Genomic DNA, 25541 nt, shown 5'->3' with positions numbered 1-25541 from the left:
GCGTCAAACTCACAGACACACCAATGGGACGGTGGGTGCCGGGCTGAGGCAGCGGGACAGGAGGGGGACGTTTGAGGGGACAGAGCTTTGGTTTCAGAGGATGATTTCTGGGAATGAATCATGGCGTCAATGTAGTTAATCCCAGCAGACTGTGCATTTAAAAATGGCGTCAGCACGGGTCTTGGTGGCAGTTAAATGACTTCTCAGGAAGGCAGGTCTTCCGACCCTGGCACCGTGGATGCTGGGGGTGGAGGTCTCTCTGTGGGGGGCAGGGGGGCGTCCTGTACATGGTGGGGTGTCAGCAGCGTCCCTGGGCCCCACCCCCCAGATGCCAGCTGCACCCTCCCGGCTGTGACAACTAAGAAAGTCCCCCTGCGTTGCTGCGTGTCTGTGGGGGCAGGGTCACCCCTGGCTGAGAACCACCGTGCTCTACGGGATGAACAAGACGACAGGCACCTACGTCCCACCAGCGGGTCCAACCAGGGCCGTCTGCTGTCCCGATTTTAAAGGCAGGAGGTGGCAGTCGGGGAGTCAGCGTCTCGTGTGCCCTGGGACGGCACAGGGCCAACCTCACCAACGTGCTCGGACGGCCGGGCCCATCGCCTCCCCTGGGGGCCCCTCGGGGCTGACTCCCGTCTTAGGCTCCCCTCGGCCCCCTGACGGTTTCGGCTGAGCTTTGGGGTGCAGTTCGGGGCTGACGGGAAGGGACATTTCTACGTGGGATCCCAGAGCAGCCGGCTGGTGTCTTGGTGCCGCCGCCAGAGGCTCGTGAGCCGGAGCACCTGCCGTGTCGGTGGGCTTGCGGGACGGCTCGCGGAGAGCGCTCTGCCCGGGACGTTCATGCTGGGCTGGGGGCACCCAGGGCCCCCGTCTTCCAGGGCAGCACAGAGCCGCCTCTGTGGGGCCCAGCTGCTCAGCACCTGCCCTTGGCGAGCTTAGTTCGAGCCCCAGCTGAGCGATAAACCTGCAGCCGACGGGTGCGGAGTCCTCGCCTCGGTCCGCTGCACACCTGACGTCCTGTGTGGAGCAAAGAGAGACGTCTCAACGCTCCGGCGGCTTCACGCCAGGCCCCCCGGAACATTGGCACGCAACTCCGCCCTGTGACGTAAGACCCGTGGTGGAGATTTGAGGTTCACGCCTGAGTCCCTGGGCAGCTGGTTTGCTGCGGGGCCTGGGACGGGAAGATGGGAGGGCAGGGGACCCCAAGCTAGGCGGGTAGGCGGGGTGTGAACATACAGCCAGACGTCGCCCCCCGAGAGCCCTGCACAGCCCGGAGCGGTGGCTCTCGAACGGCAGCCCCCAGACCACAGCTCAGCACCACCGGGACCCTCGTCAGCGTCGGAATCGCGTCCGGAAGCTCGGAAATGGGGCACAAAAATGGGCAACACGCTCTGTTAGTGCCACATGGGGGCGAGGACCACCCAGGCGCGTCCTCCATTGGGGTCCGCGTTCACACGTGACCACACGTCCCAGACTCCGTCCCATTACCTGATAACGTGCGTGTCACCTGAGCCACAGAGACGCAGAGAGCGTCTGGCGGGAGCAGGTGACCACAGAAGCTTCCAGATCCAGGAGGGGCTTCTCAGCAGCCGTCAAACTTCAACGCTCCCGTCTGTCTCTTTTTCTCCTTTTTTTTTTTTTTGTTTGTTTGTTTTGGGTTCCTTTCCCCTGATTTCATTTTTCCTTTTTGGTTTGCGCACGGCCAATAAATCATCCGCCCACTGGTAGCAGCAACTGGAAATTGGGTTTACGGGACTAAATATTTGGCGATTTCTGACGGGGCGATTTTCTCGGTGGGGCAGGGGAGGATGCAGAACGCAGCCTGCTGGCCTTTCTGTGGTTTGGCCCGCTTTTGTCTCTGCGGGGGCAACGTCCACGGAGAACTTGGTGCCCCCGGGCAGAGAGGGCGGCTCCGCCAGTCTGGTCCCTGTGTGGTTTTGTGTCCCTGAGTTTTGCTTTGGATCCGCCACGGCGGCTGGCGTTGTGCAACTGAAGCTCCGAGCTCCGAGAGTCTTGTGCCTGTATGGCACATGGGCCTCGCTCTCTCGTTGTGTGAGGGAGAAATATTGGCGACATCTGGCAGGTATTAATAAATTAGATTATTACATCTCCTACATGGACGGGGAGCGGCTTTGATTGGCTCGCAGAGAGGCGGAAGCGCGCACGTATCAATCTAATATTCCCCCAGACCACAGACCGCTCGGCGAGGGAACTTCTGCTGCTTTAAATGCGCCAGGTTAAAAAAAAACATTTTCGCAGGAACTGCAAGCTCGGAAGCCTGCTAAGAATCTGAGTTTACAGACGTACGGTGAGTCTTTGAACGGCTCAGCCTGGTTTAATTGTTTTGGCTTCAGCAAGAAGAAAAACAGGTGCATGTCTTTCTCTGTTTGAGGTTAAATATAAAACGAGCGTACATTTCATGGGTTCGTATGCGTTTCTGGATCAAATGAATAAAGTACCACCCCTCTCATAGAGTGTCTGAGAGTATGAAAAATGTAAATGTGTGTTCAATTAAGTTGACTCATCATTCTGACAAATTTGCTTATAATAATATCAGTCGTGATTTAGAGCATATCAGCTTAAAGACAATTTCTAAAATCTTAGGTCACTTAAAAACATGGGTTCATGGCCGGGTGCGGTGGCTCACGCCTGTGATCCCAGCGCTCTGGGAGGCCGAAGAGGGAGGATCTCTTGAGCCCAGGAATTAGAGACCAGCCTGGGCAACATAGCAAGACCCCATCTCTAAAAAAAAAAAAATAAGACCAATAAGCTGGGCATCGTGGTGCACATCTGTAGTCCCAGCTACTCGGGAGGCTGAGGCAGGAGGATCGCTTGAGCCCAGGAGTTGGAGGCTGCTGTGAGCTGTGATGATACCACTGCACTCCAGCCAGGGTGACAGAGTGAGTCTCTGTCGCAAAAAACAAACAAACAAACAAACAAAAAAAACAAACCAACAACAGAAACTTAAAAAGAAAAAACACAGGTCTATATTATTACATTGAGTTAATTTGCGGGTAATCGTTGGATACCCAGATGCTATTTCTAAGTAAGGCAGAATCCTGAGCCCTTGTTGTTAAGCATAATTCCAAGTCAATGCGCATTTGCTTTTCATTTTCATGTTATGTTTTCTCTTCACATTCAGGAATATGTTAATTGTGTGCGCTTTAGGACGGGGTAGGGAGGATGAGGCTGCCTCGAATGTCGTGTCTGGGATTCACGAGTGTTGCCGGCTGCTCAAAGCCGACACGGGGCCGTTCTGAAGGGCCACCTCCCTGGCCTTCTGTGGAACAGGAGGTTGTCACTTTGGTTGGAAGGTGCGGTGAATACGGGTGGTGAGGTTGTGCAAAGACAGAGAGAGAGACAGAGAGAGGGAGAGAGGCCGTGGGTTGTGTTTTTGCTGATCAAGGTAAAAAGAGCACGGTTGTGCCCCAAAATATCTGATTGTCCCAGGACAATCTTAGGATGTTAGCATGAAGGGAATTTTATCTGTCTTGCTTCCTAATGCTGAGACCGAGAGGGAGCAATGAAAAATGCTAACATTTTGCCAAAGTTGGCTCAGTTTTGATGGCGTTTTTTCATTTAAAAAAAAAAAAAAAAGTTGTGGAGCCTTACCAGTGAAATGTTACATTGAAGCAAGCCAGAATCTGCCTCTTGCTGTGAAAAGAGCGCTTTCCCCGTGGTCTGGAGAAGTCCTCAGACCTCGCTCTTCCCCACCGTGGACGGCCCGACAGCGGCGGTGCCCGGTCTGCGCAGAGGAATTTTCTTCCCTGTGTTGATTTTATCCCAACCTTGATTATTGAAAACGAGCAAAGCTTCCTCGTTTTGTTCTCGGGGACGCTGTCTGCCTGTTTCCGCACGCGGGCGTCTGTCCGGGACGTCCGGCTGCGTCGGGTCGGCCCTTGCTGGGCGCAGCCTGGCCGGCTCCGTGCTCGCGGCTGGAGTCTCCCCCTGTCACAGCGCGGTGGCCCCGCCGGTGTGAGCCGCACACGGCCTTTCACGCCCCCACACACAGCCCGAGGGAGCCCGACCTCCTGCCTGGCCCGTCCACGGCAGCCCCGGCTCCGGGGTCTCCCCACATGCCACTGGTGCTGCAGACGCCTCACGCTGACCTGCTCTGACCTGTCACTGACGACCCTCCACCCAGGGCCCAGACTGGTGTCACCGTGACCTGCCCCTCGACCCCAGGCCCCACCGTTCTCCAAACCTCCCGACTCCTTCCCAGCACTTCCCAGGTCCTGCTCCATCCCGGTCCAGCTTCTCCATGTGGTCCAGCTTCTCCGTCCTGGTCCAGCTTCCCCCTCCTGGTCCAGCTTCTCCATCCTGGCCCAGCTTCTTCATCCTTATCCAGCTTCTCTATCCTTGTCCAGCTTCTCCATCCAGATCCAGCCTCTGCATCCCAGTCCAGCTTCTCCATGTGGTCCAGCTTCTTCATCCTGGTCCAGCTTCTCTATCCTGGTCCAGCTTCTCCATCCACATCCAGCCTCTGCATCCCAGTCCAGCTTCTCCATCCTTATCCAGCTTCTCCCTCCTGGTCCAGCTTCTCCATCCTGGTCCAGCTTCTCCACTCTTATCCAGCTTCTCCATCCTTATCCAGCTTCTCCATCCTTTTCCAGCTTCTCCCTCCCGGTCCAGGTTCTCCATGTGGTCCAGCTTCTCCGTCCTGGTCCAGCTTCTCCTCCTGGTCCAGCTTCCCCCTCCTGGTCCAGCTTCTCCATCCTGGCCCAGCTTCTCCACCCTTATCCAGCTTCTCCATCCTGGTCCAGCTTCTCTATCCTTGTCCAGCTTCTCCATCCTGGTCCAGCTTCTCTATCCTTGTCCAGCTTCTCCATCCAGATCCAGCCTCTGCATCCCAGTCCAGCTTCTCCATGTGGTCCAGCTTCTCCATCCTGGTCCAGCTTCTCTTTCCTGGTCCAGCTTCCCCTCCTGGTCCAGCTTCTTCCTCCTGCACCAGCTTCTCCATCCTTGTCTAGCTTCTCCATCCTTGTCCAGCTTCTCCATCCTTATCCACCTTCTCTATCCTGGTCCAGCTTCTCCATCCTGGTGCAGCTTCTTTTTCCTGGTCCAGCTTCTCCCTCCTGCATCAGCTTCTCCATCCTCATCCAGCTTCTCCACCCTTGTCCAGCTTCTCCATGTCAGTCCAGCTTCTCTCCACGCCACTCCAGCTTCTGCATCCTGATCCAGCTTCTCCATGTGGTCCAGCTTCTCCATCCTGGTCCAGCTTCTCCTCCTGGTCCAGCTTCTTCCTCCTGGTCCAGCTTCTCCATCCCGGCCCAGCTTCTCCATCCTCATCCAGCTTCTCCACCCTTGTCCAGCTTCTCCATCTCAGTCCAGCTTCTCTCCATGCCACTCCAGCTTCTGCATCCTGATCCAGCTTCTCCATGTGGTCCAGCTTCTCCATCCTGGTCCAGCTTCTCCTCCTGGTCCAGCTTCTTCCTCCTGGTCCAGCTTCTCCATCCCGGCCCAGCTTCTCCATCCTCATCCAGCTTCTCCACCCTTGTCCAGCTTCTCCATCTCAGTCCAGCTTCTCTCCACGCCACTCCAGCTTCTGCATCCTGATCCAGCTTCTCCATCCTAGACCAGCGTCTCCCTCCTGGTCCGCCCACCCTCACCTCTTTCCCAGGCCACTGGCAGAGCGTCCTAATGGTCTTCTGTTCTCTCTCCTCCAGCAGCCAGCGAGATTTTTACAAACTCCAAATCCTGCCCGTCGCTTCTCTGCTGAGACCCCTCAAAGGCCCCGCAGTAGGGACAGGGTTCTCAGATGGGCCCTGGGGTTTCTACACCGAGGCGCACACCCCGCACGATCCCCTCCCCTCAAGCATAGCAAGGCACGTTGGGCTGTTTCCACCTTTTGTGTGTTGTGAATTGTGCTGCTGTAGACGTGGGTGTACGTGTGTGTTTCACATCTTTGGGGGCAGGAATAGAAGGGAGTATTCTGCGTTGACTGTTTAACGCTGACATTTCTGACTAGGGACTGTAGACACGTCACATGTGTCCGGAGGGTTCCTACGCCTGCAGATAGTTTCAGAACTCGTCGGGCCCACAAAATGCCACCTTTGCCCTCCTCTTTGGCCTGTCTGCCTTCTGGAATGTTGCACCCAGGACCCACCCGTTTAGGAATTAAATTGCACTCAGTGCACCAGCTGGTTAAAGATATATGCTGCGTGCATTTTGCAAAGAGAATTTGTAAGTCTGGCTTGGCGTGGATGAAGTGAGGCCAAACCACACCATCCTCAGGGCAAACCAGCCGTGATGGAAGAGAGTTATTCTTTGTAGGGCCGTATCGTCCAACCGCAGTACAGAGATTTGTGAATTATTATTATTGTTATTGTTATTATTTTTGGAGACAGAGTCTCTTTCTCTTGCCCAGGCTGGAGTGCAGTGGTGTCATCATAGCTCACTGCAGCCTCAAATTCCTGGGCTCAAGTGATCCTCCTGCCTCAGCCTCCCCAGTAGCTGGGACCACAGGTGCCACCACCACACCTGGCTAATTTTTCTATTTTTAGTAGAGACAGGATCTCAGTCTTGCTCAGGCTGGCATCAAACTCCTGAGCTCAAACAATCCTCCCACTTCATGTCCACCAGGAACCTGTGAATGGGACCTTATTTTGAAAACAAGTCTTTATAGATCTAATTAAGTGAAGGATCTCGAGATGAGGCCATCCTGGATCAGGGAGGTCTCTACACCCCAGTGACAGGTGTCCTTGTAAGAGACAGCAGAGGAGACACAGACACAGAGGAGAAGCCACGTGGAGACGGAGGCAGAGGCTGGAGTGACGCGGCCACAAGCCCAGGGACGCCTGGAGCCCCCAGGAGCTGGAAGAGGCAGGAAGGAGCCTCCCCTGGAGCCTGCGGAGGGAGCGCGGCCCGAGACACCTGCGTCTCACACTCCTGGGCTCCCAGACCGGGAGAAAATAAACAAAGATTTTAGCCCCTCAGTTTGGGGTTCTTGGTTATGCAGCCCCAGGAAACTAAAGCTTCCCAATATGAGCTCAGCATGTGGGGGGCAAAGAAAGACCCTCCCTATTTCCCGCCCACCTGGCGCTGGGGGGCTCGTCTGAGCCCAGGAACGGGCCTGGCCCACCGGAGCCTTCCTGGCAGGAAGCTGGAGTGACCCCGTGAATGTACCCAGGGCTCCTCCTCCTACGGCTCCTTCCTGGGACTTCTGACTTCCCTGCAGTGTGATTCACGCCTAGGTGATGCCTGGGAGCGGGTCCCCTCCCAGTGTTTTGTGCAAATGAGTGTCACCTGTGGTGGGCTCCCAGTGAGAGACTTTGATGTGGGGTCTGACACTCCGAGAGGGTGAGAGAGAAAATAACTTTAAAAATGTTAAGGAGGCCTAATTGAAGTTAACATAAAAGAACAGACAGGGTGTTAATTGGTCTGTCTCGGCATAATCTGGGCCTGGGAGACTGTCCCTCGGCCCCTGCCACGTGTCCCATCTTTAATTCAACACCGTTTGTGTTAATAATGACCTCTGCGTGAGGGGCTCTGACTGGGAGCCGTGGTTACAAGGTTACAAAATTCGAGGCGCAGCCGCCCTGAGATAAAGAGACCAGGGTGGGACGTGGGAGCAGGGCCCCCACCCCACTGCACCTCCTGTCCCCACCAGACTGGGCAGTGACCCCCGCCGTGCACAGGGCCGGGCTGGGCACGTGAGGGTGTTGGGGTCCCGCCTAAGGGACAGGGGACGTGGGTCACCCTGATGCTTCATCCTGGAGGGTCCAAATTGCAGCCACCCTGCCCCCAGTGCAGGTCCCAGATGGAGGTCACGCTGTGGGGGTCGAAGGTCAGGGCACTAGGAGGTGAGTGAGGAGCAGGGTCCAGGTCTGGGGAGGAGGAGGCTGAGAGAGTCCAGACGGGAGGGGGGCCTGGCAGGGGGGCAGTGCAGGGAGGGGGTTACAGAGGGGTCAGGAAGGGGTCATGAGGAGTCCTGGGGGGGGTCCTGGGGAGACCTAGGGGGTCCCGGGGAATCCTGGGGGGGGTCCTGGGGAGACCTAGGGGGTCCTGGGGAATCCTGGGGGGGTCCTAGGAGAGTCCTGGGGAGTCCTGCAGGGTCCTGGGGGGTCTCGGACGGTCCTTGGGGGGTTCTGGGAGAGTCCTGAGATATCCTGGGGGTTCCTGGGTAGACCTGGGGGGTCCTGGGGGTTCCTAGGGGTTCCTGGGGGTTCCTGGGGGGCCTTGGGGGTCCTGGGCCATCCTGGGAGGGTCCTAGCAGGTCCTGGGGGGTCCTGTCTAATTAAGTGAAAGATCTCGAGATGTCGCCATCCTGGATCAGGGAGGTCTCTACACCCAGTGACAGGTGTCCCCCTAAGAGACAGCAGAGGAGACACAGACGCAGAGGAGAAGCCACGTGGAGACGGAGGCAGAGACTGGAGTGACGCGGCCACAAGCCCAGGGACGCCTGGAGCCCCCAGGAGCTGGAAGAGGCAGGAAGGAGCCTCCCCTGGAGCCTGCGGAGGGAGCACGGCCCCGAGACACCTGCGTCTCACACTCCTGGGCTCCGGGACTGGGGAGGACACATCTGTGCAGATTCAGGCCATCCGTGTGGGGTTGTGTGCTGCTGTGGTCCCTGGGTAGGAAGACAGAACAAACTGTGAAGTAGCCGTGCAAAGGCCCTGTGGCCGGCTTTCCTGATGCCCTAAAGGGAAATGTAACGTTCGCCTGCTATTCTGGGCTTGTTCACAAATTACGCACGTCGGATGGAAATGTCCTACCTATGCCTGACGCCTCTGTGACCCAGGGTGGGAAGGGGACAGGGTCCCCACCACCGGCTTGCGACGTTTCGCAGAACTGGTGCAGGTTCCTTTTGGATTCAGAGACATGGAGGAAAACAAAAAGCCGGAAGGAACACACAGCGCGGAGAGTGTTCTCACGTAGCTCCTTTTGCGCGGGTGGCCGTAAGCCTGCGGCCAGTCTGCCCCGGTTGCCTCCGTGCCTCAGTGAATTGTAACAGTGAAGTCCGCACCTAAAGGGCAGTGCTGTCCGTGCTTAGCCTGCAAGGGGTGTAAATGTGCAATGTTGCAGACCGACCTCTGTGTCACTCGCCGGGAAGAAACTTACGGCTCCACAGCCAGCCCAGAGTGCGGATTTTACTCTCCCACGAACTCCTACGCAGGCGTGAGGACCCCGCCCAAGGGACCTCTGGTAAACTCATCTAACACACCCAGCTGGATTCGTCTGGCTCGTTCCGCCCAGGAAACTGAGTCTTATTTGTGAGCGACTGCAGCCCAACCAGGCGCACACAGTAGTTATTTTTTATGTCTGTGGTGGCTAAAGCAGCAATATCGTGAGGTCTACCTGGCAGTGGCCGTGTGGCCTGTGTGCGTGTCCTGCGGCTTTTGCAACAAACCAGGCAGCTTAAACCACAGACATTTATTCTCTCCCGTCCTGGAGGCTGGAAGTCCCAGATCCAGGGGTCTCAGGGCTGGTTCCCCCTGAGTCCTCTCTCCTGGGCGTGTAGACGCCGTCTTCTCCCTGTGTCCTCACGGGGTCGTCCCTCTGTGCGTGTCTGTGTCCCCATCTCCTCTGCTTAGAAGGACACCAGTCCCGTTGGATCAGGGCCCACCCTGGTGCCTCAGTTTACCTTAATCACCTCTTTAAAGACCCAGCTCCAAACACAGCCCCAGTCTGCGGTCCTGGGGGGTCGGGGCTCTGACGGATGAATTTGGGGGACACAGAGCCATTACAGGGAGGGGTGGTTCTCACGGCTCGTCCGTGACATGCAGCATTGAAAGGCAAATGGCGCCCTCGGCAGGACACAAGCAAAGGGACACGGGGTCCCACGTCCCCACGAGGCGGCAGCTGCCTGGGTCCGGCTGGGCCGTGGCCTGCGTGGGTGTCGGCGGAGACGGGGCAGGTGCTGCTGGCTCGTGATGGCCTCGCAAGTGGACACTGGTGTGTTTGGAAGGTGGGACCTGCTGTCCCCAGGTGGCCGCCGCCCGCCTGGGCCGGGTGCACAGCCGTCACCGGGGTGGGGCGCAGGCTCCTGCCGGCGGCACCGGGACACGTCTGGGCTCCGCAGAGGGTCCGGCAGCCGCCAGCACGCGGCCCATTAGCCCGGGCTCCCGGCGAGCTTCCGGTAATTACCGCTCATTAGTATGCGCCAGCGCGGGCCCGCCTGGGCCGGGCGCCCGGTGCCGCCGCCTGTCTGATCAGAGGAGACGGGAGGTCAGCGCGCAGGCGGTAATGAGGGCCGGACGTCAGCAACGATTCCGCGCGCCGGGCCGCTCGTGTCTCCTGCACCCGGCGCCTCTGAAGTGCGCGGACGTGCCGGGCTGGGCAGCCGCGGCCCCCACTGTGCACCAGGGGTGTGCAGACGGCACTCAGGGGGTCCCTGCCCCTGTCCAGCCATGCGGGGGTCCCTGCTCCTGTCCAGGCCAAGTGGGGGTCCCTGCTCCTGTCCAGGCCATGCGGGGGTCCCTGCCCCTGTCCAGCCATGCGGGGGTCCCTGCTCCTGTCCAGCCATGCGGGGGTCCCTGCCCCTGTCCAGGCCATGCGGGGGTCCCTGCTCCCGTCCAGCCATGCGGGGGTCCCTGCACCTGTCCAGCCATGCGGGGGGTCCCTGCACCTGTCCAGCCATGCGGGGGTCCCTGCTCCCGTCCAGCCATGTGGGGGTCCCTGCCCCTGTCCAGCCATGCGGGGGTCCCTGCTCCCGTCCAGCCATGTGGGGGTCCCTGCCCCTGTCCAGGCCATGCGGGGGTCCCTGCTCCTGTCCAGGCCATGTGGGGGTCCCTGCCCCTGTCCAGGCCAAGTAGGGGTCCCTGCCCCTGTCCAGGCCAAGTGGGGGTCCCTGCCCCTGTCCAGCCATGCGGGGGTCCCTGCTCCTGTCCAGCCATGCGGGGGTCCCTGCTCCCGTCCAGGCCATGCGGGGGTCCCTGCCCCTGTCCAGCCATGCGGGGGTCCCTGCTCCCGTCCAGCCATGTGGGGGTCCCTGCCCCTGTCCAGCCATGCGGGGGTCCCTGCTCCCGTCCAGCCATGTGGGGGTCCCTGCACCTGTCCAGGCCATGCGGGGGTCCCTGCTCCTGTCCAGGCCATGCGGGGGTCCCTGCTCCTGTCCAGGCCATGCGGGGGTCCCTGCACCTGTCCAGGCCATGCGGGGGTCCCTGCTCCTGTCCAGGCCATGCGGGGGTCCCTGCTCCTGTCCAGGCCATGTGGGGGTCCCTGCCCCTGTCCAGGCCAAGTGGGGGTCCCTGCCCCTGTCCAGGCCATGCGGGGGTCCCTGCTCCTGTCCACTGCGTGCACGACTGGCGTTTGCCGCAGCTCGAGGTGCCGAGCTCAGCTGAAGGCTGCCAGCCTGTCCTGAACTCACGCACCCTCCTGTCTCCTCATTGCTCCCAGCTCTGCAGGCTGAAGTCCAAGATCCCGGCGTGGCAGAGGCTGTGTCTGGTGGGGACTCCCTTCCTGGTTCATAGATGGCGCCTTCTCACTGTGTCCTCACAGGGCGGAAGGGGCGAGGGAGCTCTCTGGGGTCCCTTTTATGAGGACACTGATCCCACCCATGAGGCTCCACCCTCGTGACCTCATCCCCTCCCCAAAGCCCCACCTCCTGACGCCATCACCTTGGCGCATTTCAAGCTGGGAATTTTGGGGAGACAGAAACTTTCAGACCACGGTGCCACACGTGGGTTTTATGGGTATTCTTTGGTGGCTGGAGACGGCAGTGGGTCTGGGGGCAGCGTTGGGGTTGGGTGAGCCAGGACGAGCCGCCCGGCCCGACGTTTGCAGATGGTGGAGGCAGCGTCTGGCGGCACCACTGAGATGCATCTGTTTTTCCCAACCACGTTTCGCACGACAGTTACAACTTCATCCGGATTCCCTGAGACATCGGGGGGTGGGGGGAGGGATGTCATGTCTGGGGGGGCCGGTTAGACACGGCTTTGAAAGTTCCCCTTTGGCCAAGACCTTGTGTGCTGGAGACACGTGAGTTCGAACACTGGAATATCAACTTCCTTTTTTTTTTGTTAGCGCAGGTGAATGTTTTTAAAGGTGGGGCACTAAGGAGTAGCCAGTGGAGGAGGCCACAGACCCTGTTACATTGTATTGACTGCATTTAACATAATAACAACGTCCTGAGCGCTGGAAGTTGCTAGGAGGGTGCATTTTTAAAGTGCTCTCACCCCCAAAAATCAGTCTGTGAGACGAAGCACCTGCTGATTAGCTTGATCGAGCCATTCGACGATGGGTGCGTATTTCAAACCATCACGTTGTGCACGATCAGTATGAACAATTTTATCTGTCAATGCAAAAACAATTAGGAATTGCATGTCGTTAACAGACAGACCCAGGAAACAACAGAATGGCAAGTTGGCAAACACTCCCCCCGACGGCAGAAGCAAAATCAATACACATCCTGGAGAAGTCGCTTGGCTCCCAGGGGACCCCCCCACCGTCCCACCACCCCCGTCTCGGGGCTCTCATTTGACAACAGCCCCCCGATGAATCTACAGCGGGGCAGAGCCGAGCTTTCAGAAGGAGGGAAGTTTGAGAAAAAAAGTTTACAATTCGTCTTTTCAAACGTTTTTTTTTTTTTTTAAGGAAAAAAAAAAACCCAGGAAAAAAAAACCACTCCCGTTCCTCCCAGCCTGCCTTCTTCTGACATCGTCTTCCTTTAGAAGATCTCACACTACAAGCGGGTACATGACGTGCGGGGTGTCCCCGGAGTGCAGCCTTTGCGTTTGATGCCTGACACGACTGTATAGGTGCGTCTGACAGCTCAGAGACGGAGGCGGGGGGTCCGGGCAGATCCACCCGGGGTGCGTCCTGGGAGACCCGCGCGCTGCCTTTGTAGGGCCCCCGCCGCGCGGCGGCCCCCTCGCTGCGCTGCTCGCCCCGGCTGGCTGACAGGCGGCCGAGCCTCACCGTAATCACGTCTAAAAGGCAGCTCCCTGCAGGTTACGGAGCTGCTGTGTTTTGACATTGACCCTGATACATAATTTAACCACAAAGCCCGAGCCGTGTGGAACCGGATGAGAGAAGACCAGAGAGCTGGCAAATACGGTGATGTTCAATCGGAAATCGTATTTGTTCCTGATCATGCAGACGTGGGCTGGGGAAGAGGGGGCCGGGGAGCCGGGGAGGAGGAGGAGGAGGAGGAGGAGGGGGAGGAGGGAGAGGGGAGAAGGGAGGGGGAGAGGAGGAGGAGGAGGGGGAGAGGAGGAGGAGGAGGGGGAGGAGGGGGGGAGGAGGAGGAGGGGGAGGAGGGAGAGGGGGAGGAGGAAGAGGGAGAGAAGGGAGGGGAGGAGGAGGAGGGGGAGGGGAGGGAGAGGAGGAAGGGGAGGGGGGAGGAGGAGGATGAGGGAGAGGTGGAGAAGGGAGGGGGGAGGAGGAGGAGGAAGGGGGGGAGGAGGAGGAGGAAGAGGGGGAGGAGGAGGAGGAAGAGGGGGAGAAGGGAGGGGAGGAGGAGGAGGGGGAGGGGAGGGAGAGGAGGAAGGGGAGGGGGGAGGAGGAGGATGAGGGAGAGGAGGAGGGGGGAGGAGGATGAGGGAGAGGGGGAGGGGGGAGAAGGATGAGGGAGAGGAGGAGGGGGAGGAGGATGAGGGAGAGGGGGAGGGGGGAGGAGGATGATGGAGAGGAGGAGGGGGAGGGGGGGAGGAGGGGGAGGAGGGGGAGGAGGAGGAGGGGAGGAGGGGGAGGAGGGGAGGAGGGGGAGGGGGAGGATGAGGAGGAGGGGAAGGGGGAGGGGAGGAGGAGGAGGAGGAGGAGGAGGAGGAGGAGGGGGGACTGCCTTCCCGCCAGGCAGCCTCATGGTAGCATGGAAAGCTGTCAAATAAAAGTTTGTCTGGGATCCGGGCCGGGGAGCAGCAGTTACTCCCAGGTGTTCCGGGACACGGGTGGGTTTGGAGACCCCCTGCCGTGTGTGCACGCCCACCGCCTGTTGGCTTGCACGGAGTTGCATCCTCAGAGCAGCTCGGACACACACGCACCGTCTAGGGGGGGCCGGGCACACCGGGTCCCGGCAGCTGCCCACCAGGAGGAAGGAAGTTCACACCTGCTCACTTACATTCACACACACACGTGCCCACGGCTCACACCTGCACACATATGTGCACCCGTGTCCTTACGCATATCCATAATGCACCCCTCGGGGCCGTCTGCCAGTCGACCCAGCGTCCGAGCGAGCTACCCGTGAAGCCGGGTATCCCTAAAGTTCAAAGGGACCCCGGAAACCGCGGTGAGGGACGTTTGTTTACGGACACCCACGTGACGGCTACGAACCACACATATGTCTCCCACAACAGCTGATTTTTCCTGCCAATAAAGAGATAAACGCCCCGGGGCAAATTCCCTTTGGTCTTCCCTGATCTAATGTTAATCCTGGTGTTTTCCTGTAGAAAACGCCCCTAGGTGGTTCGGTTTTCCTGCTTTCTTGGTAGACGTGTGCGGACCTTTTGTAATATGGCGTTGTTCTCCTACCCACTATGAGGCAAAAAAAAAAAAAAAACTATTAATTTTTTATGACGAAATCTATCCATCTTTTCACACCTAGAAGGACAACTTTCCTGTTTTTGTATTTCTGATGCGTCTGTATGTTTTGCCCAGGGTCCGTAAGATTGGTATTTTCCCCTCATTGTTTAAAGGAACTTCTTACTGTTGAGAATTATCTGTGATACACACTGCATACAGTTTTTCCTGATTTGTCTTTTAATTTTGGCTTTGCTTATGGTGGGGTTTTTTTGGGTCCATGAGGTCAGCCGTCCCCAGCCTTTGTGGCACCAGCGACCGGTTTCGTGGAAGAAAATTTTTCCACAGACCGGGGCAGGGGGGATGATGGTTTTGGGAGGATTCAAGTGCATTCTGTCTATCGTGCATTTTATATCTATTATTATGACATTGTCACTTGCCACTAGCTGATAGGGTTTGGATAAGAGCCTGTAAGCAATTGATTCATTAAGGTCTTCGTGCAGTCAAAGCTCTCTGCTAATGATAATCCGTATTTGCAGCTGTTTCTCATCACGGCCTCAGCTCCACCTCCGATCATCGGGCGTTCGATTCTCTTAAGCAGTGCGCAACCTGGCCCCCTCGCTCGTGCAGTTTGCAGTAGGGTTCGAGCTCCTGTGAGAATCGGACGCTTCCACTGATCTGACAGCAGGTGGAGCTTCTGTGGTGATGTCAGTGACGGGGAGGGCTGTAAACACAGACGAAGCTTCGCTCCCTCACCCATCACTCACCTGCCGCTGTGCGGCTGGTTCCTAACAGGACACGGGCCACAACCGTCTGCAGCCCCGGGGGGGGGTTTAGGGAACCGCAGAATTAGGAGGTTTATTTTTTTTATTGTGAAATTTGTCTTTCTTTCTTGTATCGCATCTAGGTTTTGAGTCATAGTTAGCAAGCCTTTCCCCCACTCCGGGTATGGAGGAATTCAATTGTTTTTTTCTTCTATTGCTTCTATAATGTCATTTAAAAAATATGTAGTTCCCTGATGAATGTATTTGTGTGTAGTAACAGGAATGCAGGTGATTTTTAGAAACGAGATGTCCGTTTCCCACCCCCCAGTGATTTCCACGCGTATCTGAGCTTATTTTTGGACCCCTGTTCTGTCTGCTGGTCTGTCTGCACAGACGTCGAAATGCAGCATTTAACGGCAGGTTTTGTAGCATGTTTTACTACCTGGTAGGACGACGCCTCCCTTCTGTGTCTTATATTTCAGGCTTTTGCTACCATTATTGCTATGATCTTCAGTGTCCGCTTGTCTAACTCTAGAACAAAAGGCTTGTTGGCGCTGGGATCACAGCACGTTTATAAATGAGCTTAGAACTCACGCCTGAGAATGCTGAGTTCCCTGAAAGAACGAGGCATGTCTTGCTATCTGCTCAAACTTAACGGTTGTTTATCGAAGGAGTGTTTTGGAGCTTCCTTCCATGTTGGTTTTGAACTTTAAAAAAAAAAAAATTATCCCTAAGAATCTTATCATCTTTGTTGCTTTGTAAATGAACATCATTTTTCTCTTCCATTATGCATTCTAACTGAGTCTATTTTTTATAGAGACGAGGTCTCGTTCTTGCTCAGGCTGGCCTCGAACTCCTGGCCTCAAGCGATCCTCCCGCCTCGGCCTCCCAGAGTGCTGGGATGACAGGCGTGAGCCCCCGCACCCCGCCTGAAGGATATTTATTCTTGCATGTTATCAGTAATTTTATATCCCACGACCTTGACAAATACTTTTCTTGTTTGAGTTACTTTTGTCATTAATTCCATAGGATTTTCCAGGCATTCTCTCAGGTCCTTTGAAAATAAGTGTAGTTTTGTTTTTATTTTCCCAATTCTTCTAAATCTAGTTATTTTCTTTCTTTTTTTTTTTTTTTTTGAGACAGAGTCTCACTCTGTTGCCCAGGCTAGAGTGAGTGCCGTGGCGTCAGCCTAGCTCACAGCAACCTCAAATTCCTGAACTCAAGCGATCCTCCTGTCTCAGCCTCCCGAGTAGCTGGGACTACAGGCATGCGCCACCATGCCCGGCTAATTTTTTCTATATATATTTTTAGCTGTCCATATAATTTCTTTGTATTTTTAGTAGAGATGGGGTCTCGCTCTTGCTCAGGCTGGTCTCGAACTCCTGAGCTCAAACGATCCGCCCACCTCGGCCTCCCAGAGTGCTAGGATTACAGGCGTGAGCCACCACGCCCGGCCTAAATCTAGTTGTTTTCTTTTGTGTCACTGTACTGGCCAATATCTTAGGGACAAGGTTCAATAGTAGCAGGGACATTGAGTGACCCCGTGTGGTCTCTGATCATAGTAGAAACGATTTCAGTGTTTCTCTGCGAGGTGGGTGCTGGCTTTGGTACTCTGATGTATATATATATTTTTTATCACGTTAAAAAGTAACTGTGTATTCCTAGTTTTTTGAGTGTTTTTAGGAATTTTGTCAGGGGATTTTACAGCATCTATAGAGTTACTAATAGAATTTTTCTCTTTAGATCTATTGTTATGTGAATTATACTAACACTTTTCCTAATATTGAACCATCCTTGCTGATATAACCAGCCTTGGTCATGGGGTATTACTTTCTTAATGTGGTTTTAGAGTCTGCATGCCATGATTTTATTTAGGATTTTAAAATTAATACTCATGAGTGATTTTAGGATGTAATTTACTTTTCCTTGTGCCAGCTTTGCCCAATTTAGGTATAGTTATTAATACTACACTAGCGTCCTAGAAAGGATTTGAGAAATTGTCTTCCTTTTTCATGTTCTGGGAGTGTCGTGCTCATTGGAGGTTTGATAGAATTTCCCTGTGAAACCAGCTAACCCTCCTGCTTTTGATGAGGTGGTTCCCTGATAATTTTCTCTATTTCATTTATAGAAATTGGTATTTTTAAACTTTCCGTCTCTCCCGGCATTCATTTTGGAAGTTATGTTTTCCTACAAAACTATTTATTTCATCTACATTTGAAACTTATTTACACAGATACGTGCCAAGTCGTCTTGTAATTTAAAAAATTTCCTCCTTGTGAATAATTATTGCCTCTTTGTCATTTCTTGTTTTGCATATTTGAGCTTTCTTGCCTTTTCCCTTGACTAAAATAGCTTGTGGTTGGTCTATTGCGTCGATACCATGAAAGAACCAGTATTTTCATTTATAATTGCGAGTTATTGCCTTTCCGTTATTTACCACATTCGTTCCTGTCTTTATCATTATTATTTCCTTTCTTGTGTTTTCTTTTGCTTTATGAAGGTCTTCTTTTCCTGGTCTTTTGAAGTTAAGACTATGAATTTTCCTCTGGCCATGGCTTTAACTGTATCCCATAGATTCTGATACAGTGTTTACGGAAATCCTGTCATTATTCTTTGCTTTTGTTGTCTCACTCAAGACAAGAGTGAGACACCTGGGACTACAGGTGCACCACCACGCCTGGCTAATTTTTTTCCTATTTTTTTCTATTTTCAGTAGAGATGGGGTCTTGCTTTGGCTCTGTGCTCTCAGAGGGAGAACAGAGGGAGGAAGGTGATGAGGAGCTCTCGCCACGCTGACTCTGGGCTTTGGAGCTGTTGCTGCAGCAAGAAGTAATTTCTCGGCCGGGCGCGGTGGCTCACGCCTGCAATCCTAGCACTCTGGGAGGCCGAGGCGGGTGGATCGTTTGAGCTCAGGAGTTCGAGACCAGCCTGAGCAATAGCGACACCCCCGTCTCTACTAAAAATAGAAAGAAATTATATAGACAACTAAATATATATATATAGAAAAAATTAGCCGGGCATGGTGGCACATGCCTGTAGTCCCAGCTACTCGGGAGACTGAGGCAGGAGGATCGCTTGAGCCCAGGAGTTGGAGGTTGCTGTGAGCGAGGCTGACGCCACGGCACTCTAGCCCGGGCAACAGAGTGAGACTCCTCTGTCTCCAAAAAAAAAAAAAAAAAAAAAAAGTAATTTCTCCCCCATCACTGGTTTGCATCATGTTCTGAAGACTCCAGGTGCTGGGCAGAGAGTCCAGCTCCCTGCATGCCAAGACATGAGGAGAGAGACTGTCACTCCCCCAGGATGCAGAGGAAGGAGGTGGGGATGGCTACCGCCAAGGCTTGCAAAGTGGGAATGACCCCAAGGTACGGAGGCTCCAAATTGCGTCACCGTGATTCTGCTCCAGAATCGCGTCTGTGTCCACGGAGCGGGAGAGGGGAACTGAGGAATCAGGAAGAAGGCGGAAAAGCATTCCGTTTAGAGGGGAGGGAATTTCGGAGACCTCAGGGAGCATTTCCACGTGGCCAGCCTGTGCGAGAGGAAGAGGAGATTTGTGGCAATCATGAGGTGGGTTCGTTGTGGACAGAAACCAGGTGCAGGGCAGCCAAGGAGAGAGACAGCTAGTGGCCGAGGGTTGGTGGGAAGGAAGGAGGGTGGCTGTGGTCTCCACGTCGTACACAGGTATTGACAAACAAGTGCCTCCTTCTCTCTGCTGGCCACATTTAGCCTTTGCTAAATACAAACTAGAATCTCACAGATCTGGTGACAGTTGTCGTGGTCCATTTCGGCTGCTATGACAAAACTGCCACAGCCTGGGCGGCGTATAAACAGCAGACATTTGTTGCTCACAGCTCTGGAGGCTGGAAATCCAGGATCCCGGCGTGGCAGAGGCTGTGTCTGGGGGGGACTCACTTCCTGGTTCATAGATGGCGCCTTCTCGCTGTGTCCTCACATGGCGGAAGGGGCGAGGGAGCTCTCTGGGGTCCCTTTATGAGGATACTGATCCCATCTGTGAGGCTCCACCCTCAGGACCTCATCCCCTCCCCAAAGCCCCCACCTCCTGACGCCATCACCTTGGGGGTGAGGGTTTCAATCTAGGAATTTGGGGGAACACAGACCTTCAGAACATAACGGCAGTTGTCCTCAAGGACCCGCTAAACTATAATTAATATTGTCACGGAAGAACTCCCACACCATGGCCAATTTCCACCCTGCGGACCTCCGGACTCTGTCTTCTGACTCTGTGTGTGAAGACCATAAACTTTGTACACCGAAACAACAAAAAACAAACAAAATAATAAGCTTCCCTTTTGCCCAAGTGCGTGGCAAGTTAGAACTCTCCTAAGATGCCTTCCCTCCCACCGCCTTTTTTTTTTTTTTGAGTTATGAGCAGAAAAAAAGTTTGGGCCCTTTTCACACAAGTCAGAAACATATTAATTTTTCAGAGCCTTCTAAGTCCAAAATGGCTTGTCCAATTTGCTTCAACCTTCGCAGCCCGAGACGGAGCCTGAGAACTTTCCGGCCAAAGGAGATGTTTTGTCAGAATTGGAGGGAGGTCAAAGGAAGGGCATGGCGCGCTGAGGAGGTGAGAGGCTGGGCTGGCATCTCGGTAATTAGCCGGAGCCCTGTCCCTGATCCGGGGGGACGGACACCCGGGACGGCAGCCCTGGGGGACACAGAGGCGTCCGAGGACGGAACCGCGGCGTCCGCAGCTCTTCCCAGGAGAGGAGGGAGTCGGGGACTCCGTCTGTCTCTTCCAAAGCACTTCTGGTTTAGAGTGTAAAAAAAAAAAAAAAAATCTCATTTTCAGGAAAAAAGAGGGTTATGTGTGGGATGATGGGTGCAAATCAGAAATTTAAAAAACCTGTCTCAGGAAAACGCGGCTGGCTTGGGGTTTGGGCTGGGGGGTGGGGACAGCCCCCCGGGACCCGATTACTGTTAATTTGTAATCCAAGGAGGAGCAGAACCTGGTGAGATATTCATGCTCCGGCAAGGCCCCCGTCTGTGGATTCTTTCTGTGCTTTTGTTTTTATTTTTATTTTTTGATCTCCGCGGACGCAAGACATCCTTCGAGGTTTATTTTTTTTTGGCGGCGTTGAACTTTGCAGTGAGAGACCCCACTTTTTACGGGACGGGGGACCTTTTGTTTTTTCTGTTGTTGAAATAACCAGAACTGATCCCTGCCCCCTTGGACGAAGCTCTATACGGCCCCACAGAACCCGTCGGCCGAAGCGTCCGGCGTTCGAGTGCAATTAATTGCAGCGGCTCCGATGTCTGCAGACGGTCGGAATGGAGTCTGCAGTTTTAAGTGTTTTTCTCTTTTATGGAGGTGAATTTCACAACAGACGCAATCGACCATTTTAAAGAGAAGATTCAGTGGTATTCATGATTTAGGTCCTTAAATAGGAAACGTCCGATTTCGAATGAAAAGTGTAGTTTTTTAATATCTCAAACAGGAAGCAGTGCAATTAATCAAAGCGTGCGCCTAAACTATCGACACAGGGTTGCCATCTTAACGCTAGCTTGTTTACGTCAGCAGCGAAGAAGCCTGGAGAGCGAGTGGCCATGAAATCTCGAAAGGCATTTTCTGCAGCTTGTTGAGAATTGAATGTTTTTCCCTGCAAGGAGTGGTCCAAAGCCTGGGAGAAGTGGCGGTCGGTTGGTGCAAGGTCTGGAGAAGACGGTGGATGACAGAGAGTTTGCAAGTCCAGCTGCTGTAGTTTGAGCTGCGTGGTTTGTGTGACATGTGGTTGAGCGTTGTCTGGCGTGAAGATTGGCCAGTCTCTGTTGACCGATCTCAGCTGCTTAATCACAAGCATCCTCGTCATTTCATCCAACTGGTTGCACTAGACATTTGCTGTCATCAGTTGACCGGGTTTCATGGAGCCGTGGTGGATGATACCAGCGCTGGACCACCAAACACACACCATTAGCTTTTTCTGATGGATATTCGGTTTTGGACTGTGTTTTGGCTCTTCATCTTTATCCAACCGTTGCGCCGAATGCTTGCGATTGTCAGAAAGGATCCGGTTTTCATCACACGTAACACTACGGTGTAGAAATGGTTCACCTTTATGTCGAGACGGCAAAGAAAGGCAAGCTTCCAGACGATTTCTCTGCTGATGCGCATTTAATTCACGCGGGACCCATCTATCCAGCGTCTTTACCTTGCTGATTTGTTTCAAATGGTCCAATATTATTGGAACGGTCACATCCAACCTTGCTGCTAATTCACACGTAGGTTGAGACGGATTCACTTCCACGACAGCTTTCAGCTCATCATTATCCACCTTGGTCTCGGGTCACCCACGTGGCTCATTTTCAAGATTAAAATCACCAGAACGGAACTTCTCAAACCATCCACATACCATGCGTTCATTAGCCACGTCCTTACCAAAGGCTTCATTGATATTTCGAGCTGTCTGCGCTGCATTTGGTTCCACGATGGGACTCCTATCTGAAGATACCACAGATTTTTGACTTATCCACGGCTTCACAAAAATTGCTCTACAAAAAAAAAAAAAAAAAAGTGAAAGATAATCACAAGCAAGAACGTGCGTTTGCAAGACGGAGGATGGACCTTCAGAACACCAATAAAACAGCAAGTTTTAGTCAAAGTGAAATGTCAGAGATATCAACTGTCAGACTTAGGACTTAAGGATATCGGACATTTTTTTTTTTTTTTGAGACAGAGTCTCGCTCCGTTGCCCGGGCTAGAGTGAGTGCCGTGGCGTCAGTCTAGCTCACAGCAACCTCAGACTCCTGGGCTCCAGCGATCCTCCTGTCTCAGCCTCCCGAGTAGCTGGGACTACAGGCATGCGCCACCATGCCCGGCTAATTTTACTATATATATTTTTAGCTGTCCAGATAATTTCTTTCTATTTTTAGTAGAGACGGGGCCTCGCTCTTGCTCAGGCTGGACGAGAACTCCTGAGCTCAAACGATCCTCCTGCCTCGGCCTCCCAGAGTGCCAGGATGACAGGCGTGAGCCACCGCGCCCGGCCCATTTTATACTTAACAAGAGTGTTGTGCGATCACTGCCTCTATCTAGTTCCAGAACATTTTCATTCCCCCGAAAGGGGACCCCACAGAATAACTTCCCCTGTCCCCCTTCCCCAGCCCCGGACAACGCTGATCTGCTTTCTGTCCCTGCGGACTCACCTGTTCTAGACAGGTATCCTTCACCTGTTGCTTCACAACGGGGATGTGTTCTGAGAAGCGTGTCGTCAGGCGGTTTCGTAGTGACACGTTTATGTTACAGGGGACAGGGACACAAAGCTAGCGGGCACAGCCTTCTGCACACCCGGCTTCCGCCGTGCGCTCTGTGTGGCCCTCCCGGGCTGCCCACCCGCACGGCGTGTTACTACACGGAAACCTGCAGGCGCCTCTGAGACCCTGGCGAGCATCTGTGTATCGATGCATAGCTAAACAGAGGAAAGGTCTAGTAAAAATATGGTGTAAAAGATAAAAAAAAAAACCCAAAAAACAGTGCACCTGTATAGGGCACTCAGCGTGAACGGAGCTGGCAGGACTGGAAGTCACTCTGGGTGGGTCAGTGGGTGAGCGTGAAGGACTCGGACGTTCCTATACTGTGCTGTAGACTTTATAAACACTGCATACTCAGCCAGCCCTAAGTTTACTAACAAAAAATGTCTCTTTCTTTAATACTAAATTAACCGGAGCTTATTGCCACTTCTTTGCTTTAAAACTTTTTGACTCTTTCGTAACAACACTTCGCTTAGAACACAAACACGGGGAACGTCTGTAAAGAAATAATTTCTTTCCGTCGGGGAACATCTGTAAAGAAATAATTTCTTTCCATCGGGGAACGTCTGTAAAGAAATAATTTCTTTCCGTCGGGGAACGTCTGTAAAGAAATAATTTCTTTCCGTCGGGGAACGTCTGTAAAGAAATAATTTCTTTCCATCGGGAAATGTCTGTAAAGAAATAATTTCTTTCCATCGGGGAACGTCTGTAAAGAAATAATTTCTTTCCAGCCTTCTTCTATAAGCTTTTTTTCTATTTTAAAATGTATGGATGTCTTTTTAAAGCTTGTCACCTTGGCGTCTCTCACTGAGCGTGACGTGAAGGGCCCTCCACCTCCTGTTGCAGCAGGTGTCAAAGCCTCACTCCTTTGCAGGGCTGCGTAATATTCCACTTCACGAACGGACCGTGTTCTGTTTATGCATTCATTTGTGGACGGGCACTCGGGTCGTTGCCGCCTTTCGGCTGTCGGGAACAAATCGCTACGTGGACAATGTTGCCATTTCTTGGATTTTTTTTTTTTTTTTTTTTTGAGACAGAGTCTCACTCTGTTGCCCAGGCTAGAGTGAGTGCCGTGGCGTCAGCCTAGCTCACAGCAACCTCAAACTCCTGAGCTCAAGCGATCCTCCTGTCTCAGCCTCCCGAGTAGCTGGGACTACAGGCATGCACCACCATGCCCGGCTAATTTTTTCTATATATATTTTTAGCTGTCCATATAATTTCTTTCTATTTTTAGTAGAGGTGGGGTCTCGCTCTTGCTCAGGCTGGTCTCGAACTCCTGAGCTCAAACGATCCACCCACCTCGGCCTCCCAGAGTGCTAGGATTACAGGCGTGAGCCACCGTGCCCGGCCTTTTTTTTTTTTTTTTGATCCCCGGAAGCCCGTTCTCAAGATTTCGTGGTGTTGGGTGGAGTCTCGCTACGGCGGTGGGAAATGGCGATAGAAGTGTTGGCAACTGGGTTTCCGGGTCCCGAGAGGGGGGATGTTTGCTCCATGTCGATGGACACCAGGACAGTGCCGGGTGGTCCCAGGCACACAGAGGACCCGCGGCCGGGAGCCCTGAGCAGGTGTGATCTGCAACACGCGTGTTTTCCTCTCTGCGTAGACACTTGGGGTCCGGCTGTGGCAGGGGCTCCGCTGCCTGGAGGGGGCAGTGACGGATCGGGCAATACAGACGTTACTTAGCAGGGCCACGTGGACGCGTTGGGGGCATTATTCAGCCCACCACATGCTAATTCCGTCCTTGCTGTTCTTAACAGTTTCGTGGGGCTCGGGTCCCTCCAGCCCCAATCGTACCGACCAGCACGGCCGACGTTGCCTTCAGGCGTCGAAGGAAGCAAACGGGGTGTACGGAGGATGCTCGTGTAGACGCTAGCTCGCCTGGCACCCGGCGAGGACCATCCCAAAATCTGCAGGGTCACCCGGTAAGACGCACTGTCACCGTTCTTCATACCACGGACGCGTAAACAATGGCAAATTGCATTTGTAGACGCGCTTTGGAGGAAAAAAAAAAAACTGCAAGCGACCACATGCGCACAAGCTATTCGTGTGATTATAGCAAATTCCACTTAGGGGAGACATTTTAAGTAGACTGATATTGATCACGGCACACGCTGGGACGGGGTGTACCACGCTCCTGGTGTTGCTGGGATGCACGGGCCCTTCCCTGAAGCCGGCAATTGTCACATTTCACGGTGGCGTCCAGCATTTACATTTGCATAATAACAATTAACTAAATCAACGCCATTAATGTGAAAATGCAACCTGGGTTAGTCTGGGGGGGGGGGTTTCTGGAGCCCCCGAAGGTTCCACGTGGGGCGCGGCTGGGACTGTGGCCCCACAGTGATAATCGGGGGTCCCTCCTCCTCTGGTCAGGGTGCTGCTGAGACATTTTGGGGGCATCCTTTGGAGAGAACGTCAGAGGTCTTTCACGACGTGAGCCTCCGGCCAGACGCCCCGACTCCCGCCGGCTTCTGGACGTGTCCGTCTGGACTCCCGTGGCCTTGGGCTCCCGTGCAAACCCGGCCAAGCTTCGGAAGCCCCTGGGACCCGTCCCCACTTGCTGGCGCTGGGAAAGACGTGACAGGAGGTAGTAGGTGGGCATCCCCTCGTGTGTGCAGGGCACCAGGGCGCGTGTCCACACAGGAACTGTGGTGGCTTCGTCACCACGTCCTACTCTGTGCTCTTCCCTTAACAGAGTCACCTCCCCAATTTCACGCAACCCAGAGAGGGGGGAAGACTTTATTTCCACCAAGACCTGCTCATTTCCCCAAGCCTATGGGGGCAGAAGGCGGCAAGGGGTCCACGCTGGGCTCGTGGCCTCCGGCTTGTCGGACGGATCCACCGAGCCACGGTGAACTTGCCACTTTTCTTTCTGAATTGCGTAAACAAAACCGCACCGATTGCACGTCACTTTGTTACCGTTTTTGTTACAGTTAACACATATAACAGATAGATACATAGTTAACATATATCGTTCTATGTGTTGCACGGGGAAGTGTATCACAGAGGGTGTGTCTTTAGGACCTTGCGGTGGGGGGAGGACGACAGTGACACCCTGGGGACAGGCTCTGCCGTCGTCACCCGGCTTCGCTCAGCGCACGGCGATGCCACCTC

At 54.2% G+C, this 25541-nt stretch overlaps 1 long non-coding RNA gene across 1 annotated transcript in view; it reads left to right on the top strand.

The window, feature by feature from the left end:
• The window catches only part of LOC138377841 (uncharacterized), a 76420-nt gene extending 51412 nt beyond the window's left edge, over nt 1-25008 (top strand). The window contains exons 2-3 of the long non-coding RNA XR_011231911.1: nt 24185-24349; nt 24801-25008. This is a non-coding gene — a long non-coding RNA (uncharacterized lncRNA). The remainder of the gene's footprint in view (nt 1-24184; nt 24350-24800) is intronic.
• Nucleotides 25009-25541: the final 533 nt, after the last annotated feature.

Source organism: Eulemur rufifrons, chromosome 30 (genome assembly GCF_041146395.1).
Source record: "Eulemur rufifrons isolate Redbay chromosome 30, OSU_ERuf_1, whole genome shotgun sequence".
NCBI lineage: Eukaryota > Metazoa > Chordata > Mammalia > Primates > Lemuridae > Eulemur > Eulemur rufifrons.
Note: the sequence above shows the minus strand (reverse complement) of the source record. Positions and strands in the feature narration are given on the sequence as shown.